This window comes from Gracilinanus agilis, chromosome 3 (assembly GCF_016433145.1).
Source record: "Gracilinanus agilis isolate LMUSP501 chromosome 3, AgileGrace, whole genome shotgun sequence".
Classification (NCBI taxonomy): Eukaryota; Metazoa; Chordata; class Mammalia; order Didelphimorphia; family Didelphidae; genus Gracilinanus; species Gracilinanus agilis.
The window spans coordinates 200,550,555-200,555,319 of record NC_058132.1 but is presented as its reverse complement, the minus strand read 5'-3'; the positions used below and the strand labels follow the sequence as shown (position 1 = coordinate 200,555,319).

The 4,765-nt window shown below is 40.8% G+C and overlaps 1 long non-coding RNA gene across 1 annotated transcript in view; it reads left to right on the top strand.

Moving 5' to 3' along the window:
* Positions 1 to 1,476: 1,476 nt before the first annotated feature.
* LOC123239072 overlaps positions 1,477 to 4,765 on the top strand; it is a 9,458-nt gene continuing 6,169 nt past the window's right edge. Inside the window, exons 1-2 of the long non-coding RNA XR_006505718.1 lie at positions 1,477 to 1,558; positions 1,721 to 1,798. This is a non-coding gene — a long non-coding RNA (uncharacterized LOC123239072). The remainder of the gene's footprint in view (positions 1,559 to 1,720; positions 1,799 to 4,765) is intronic.

Sequence of the window (4,765 nt, the reverse complement as noted above, 5' to 3'; positions counted from 1 at the left end):
AGATGAGAAGAAAGAACACAAATCTGGAGAGGTGGGGGTAAATGTAATGGAGGAAAAACTGGGGAGAATGAAAGATGGGAAAGTCAGAGAAGTAATAGAGGCAAAAAAGAAAGAGGAAGAGAAGGGGAGACATAGAGTTTAGGAAAGGGGATCCAGTAGTAGAGAAAAGATAGAATTCTTGTTCTCAAGTGAGTGAAAATCATGCTTTTTGTAGGTTTCTCTCACTTTCAGCAACTTCCTGAAGAAGTATGCTATTGTACAAAGAACCCTGGGCTTAGAATTAGAAAACCTGAGAGTGAGGCTATATTTATTAGCTGGGTAACTATGGAGGAATCATCTTGGGCCTTGGTATCTTCATTTGTAGAATGGGCATACTTATTCTACTAGCCTAATAGGGCTGTTGTGAGGATTAAATGTAATGCTTTGCAAATGTGAGTGCTATATTAAAATAAGGTATTAGTATTGTTTGTGGATAAAAGAAGAAACCTTTTAATTTTTTATTTTGCTTTTCTCATCATAGGATCATAGATTTAAGCTAGGAAGGACCTGAGAAGTCCCTCCTTTTCTATCTGAGTCCCAGAGAAATGCCATGACTTACTCATCACAAGATCTGAGCTTTGAACCCAGGTTCTAGGACTCCAAATCTATTGCTCTTTCTTTTGTCCCATACTGAGTGCAGACATTTCCCTTCTTTCTATATCCAGGGATCCATTCCTTATAATAAAGAGTAAGAAAAGAAAAAAAGCGGGGGGGGGGGGGCAGCTGGGTGGCTCAGTGGATCCTAGAGACAGGAGGCCCTGGGTTCAAATCTAACCTCAGACACTTTCTAGCTCTGTCACCTTGGGGCAGGTCCCTTAATCCCTATTGCCTAGCCCTTAAGGCTCTTCTGCCTTAGAACCAAAGGCAGCTCAGCAAAATGAGCATTATCAGTTGGGTCTTACAGCATGGACAGTGAAGAAGGATTTTTCAGTGTTTGAGATCATCTGGTGATGTAGGCTGATTGCTCTGGAGTGGAAGGGACCTTAGAGGCTATCTGGGCTAACTTTCTTACTTTGCAGATGCAAAAATTGAGGCTCAGGGAGGTTGGGACCTGTGCAAGGTTGTATAAATAGTAGGGGTCTAATGCAAGTTCTGAATACAGATCCTCTGACTTTAGAGCCATCAATTTCCCCTTTTGACAAAGTAGAGGCCATCTGGGCTAACCTGCTCACCCTATAGATGCAGAAATAGAGACCCAGGGAGTTTGGGACCTGTGTAAGGTCATACACATAGTAAGAGTCTCAGGCAAATTTTGAATGCAGATCTTTTGACTTGAGAGCTAGCAATTTTCCCCTTAGACAAAGTAGAAGAGGATGTCTGCTGGAAATCCTTTGATGAACAAAATTAGGATTTTCCAGCTTTTACTAGCTAGTTGATACTTAAAGAACCTGCTTCATCTCCCCTCTTTCTATCCTTTCTTCTTTTTCCTAGGTGCCCCAGGAAAAGAAGTCTCAGCATAGGAGTAGGCAACTCATTATCTCACTAGATCCTACTTGCAGCCTCTGGGAGATGAAAGCAGGTATTATTATCCTTATTTTACAAATTAGAAAATGGAGACTTAGAGAAGTTAAGTGAATTACCTGAAAGTTGTGCCACAAGTTAGTGCCGGGACAGTGCTGAGACCTGTTTTTTTTTTTTATTTTTAAATCCTATTCTTGGGACTTGGACCATCCTGCCTCAGTCTGAAGACAAGCCTCTTAGCACTGTACTGGGGGAGCAGCCAGAAGATACCAAACAGAAGTCCCTGATGGAGAAATCAGTAAGTCAAACAAAGAAGTAATTATTAAGCACCCATTGTTGTCCCCACTACATCATAGAGGTCTTCCAGACTTTTTGTGAAGACTTTGGGGGTAGGAGAATCCACTGTCACATCAAGCTAGCTCACTCCACATTTGGATAATTCTGAATATCAAATGAGATAATAATGTGCTTGGCACATAGTAAGCGCTATAGAGATGTTAGCTAGGAGGCAGGCAGGTGGTTCAGAGAATAAAGTGCTGGGTATGGAGTCAGGAAGACCCGAATTCAAATGTAGCCTCAGATACTTCCTAGCTGCATGACTCTGGGCAAGTCACTTAACCTCTGATTGCCTGACAAAAGAATAATCCATTGGAGAAGGAAATGGCAAACCACTCCAGTATCCTGGCCAAGAAAACCTTTTTAAAAAAAGCTGTCCATGAATAGCTATGGTCCATGGAGTCACAGAGTTGAACTGGACTGACCAACAATAACCATTATTGTTATTAAATAGTTAAAGTTTTTCCTGACATCAGATCTAAATTTGAGTCTCCAGCTTTCACCTATTGATTCTGCTCCTGCCCTTTGGGCCAAGCAGAACTAGTAGGATCCCTTTTCCACATCACAGTTGTTAAGTTCTTGAAGCCATCACTCATTCCTCCTCCCTTACCAGTCTTCTCTTTTCTTGGCTAAATACCCCCAGTTTCTTCAACCAATCTTCATGAAGTATGGACTTGAGTCCCTTCAAGTTTTCACTATGCTGTACTTTCTGGATTATCAAAGTCCTTTCTAAAATGTGACTGGAAAGGGCAGCAAGGTAGCCCAGTGGTCTGGAGTTGGGAGGACCTGGATTCAAATTTGACCTCAGATACTTTCCAGCTGTGTGACCCAGGGAAAGTCACTTAACCCAATTGCCTAGCCCTCATCCCTCTTCTGTTTTAGAATTGACACTAAAATGGAAAGTAAGGGTTAAAAAATAAAATAAAATAAAATGTGCCCAGAACCAAACTCATCTCAGTGAGTTAGATAATGTGGATATTTTTCTTTTTAAAAAATTTTCTTTAAGTGTTTTTCCATATTACATGATTCATGTACTTTCCCTCCCTTTTCCCCCTCCCTGCTCATAGAACCAACAAACAATTCCGCTGGGTTATACATGTATAGATAATGCAAATATTACTATCTCCATTTTGAGAGAAGTTAAATGAATTGTTTACAATTATACAACTTGGGGCTTTGCAGGTAGCTAAGTGCTATATTGGTTAGAGCCCTGGATTTGGAATCAGGAAGTTGCTGTTCAGTCCTTTCATTACATGTCTGACTCTGCATGACCCCGTTTGGGTTTGTTTTTTTTTTTAGCAAAGATAATGGATTGGTTTACCATTTCTTTCTCCCTTATTTAACAGAAGAGGAAACTGAGGCAAATAGAGACAAGTGACTTGTCCAGGGTCCCACAGTTAGTAAGTGTGCCTTGGTTTCTGTTTTATTCTTCCAAAACAATTTAAAACACATTTTATATTTTGTAAAATACCAAACACTTGGGAGATTATCTTTATTTACCAGATTCAATAGAAGAAAAGTGTGTGTATACATTTATAGTCTCAGTTCTCTGACTAGGACAAAATAAAAAGACTTATAGAGGTGGAAAAAAAGGTTAGATTTGAACTCAAGTTTTCCTGACTTTAGACACAGCACTCTCTCCAAGGTACCACCTAACAAAGATCTGAGTTCGAATCCCCCTATTCAGACCCTTTCTTCCTATATGAACCTGGGCAAATCACTTTAACCTCAGTTTTACATCTATAAAAGGAGTGTTAAGAACTGCATCTACCTCTCAGGGTTGTTGTAGAGATCAAATGGGATATTTAAAACACTTTGCAAAATTAAAAGTACTATGTAAATGTTATTTGTGTTGTCGTTTTAAACCAAAATCTCCTGATTCCAAGTCCATTTTTCTTTCAGGAAGAGAGGTCGTAGAAGAATCAACTGAGCCAATACCCCTGCTGGAGCCCATCTAAAATTTTTCCAGGCTAGTCTAGTCCTACCTGACTCACATGACTTTGTGGGTATCCTGGAAAAAGGATCAGGGCCTGGAGGGAATCTGTGCTTGGGAGGTATTGTGATGTGGAGGAAAGGTCACTGGCTCTTTGGTCCAAAGATCTGGGTTCAAATTCCACCTTTGATATGACTACCTTTGATATAGGTAGTGAGTCATTTAATCTCTCTGGGTCTCAGTTTCCTCATCTGTAAAAGGAAGAATGGGTAGGCTAGTTAGCCTTTGAAGTTCCAAATATACATCTATGAATGACCTATTAGATCCCTTCCAGTTCTGAGGAAAAACCACATGTATGTGAGCACATGTTCCTCAGGGGCTAAAGAGTTGGGGCTGACTGATGGCCAGGAAAAGGGTAGATTGCCATGATGAATAAGATTGTAGTGAACTCCAAGCTCAATATTATTTGATAAAGTGACTAGGTAGACTGAAAAAATGAATGTAAACATACTTTGCTTTAATTTAGACTTATCCAGGAAGTATCCAGGAAGAGAAAAGTAATTTCCTGTGGTCCAACCACCTGCAAGAGTACTGTGTTTGGTTCTGGTGGCCATATTTTAGGAGGAATGCTGATAAGCTGGAGGGTATCCAGGGGAGGGTGGCTGGGATTGGGAAGACTTGAAACCATGTCACATGAGTTTTGGTGGAAGGAATTTGGAATATTTAAATCTAAGAAGAAAGACTGGGAGATGGGAGTGGGTGGGAGGTTTGTGATTGCCATCTCTTGGTATTAGACATTCTCTTAGCTCTCATGAGGAATAGGTAGCAGCCTGGTAGGCTACCAGAGGGTAGGCCTAAGTAAAAGCAATGAATGGAAGGAGAGAAAGAGAAAGAAGATGGAAACACAGAGATAAAAAGAGAAATAAGAGAGGGAGAAAGAGGAGAGAGGGGGGGAGGAGGGAGGGGAGACACAGAGACAGAGACAGAGAGGGAGGG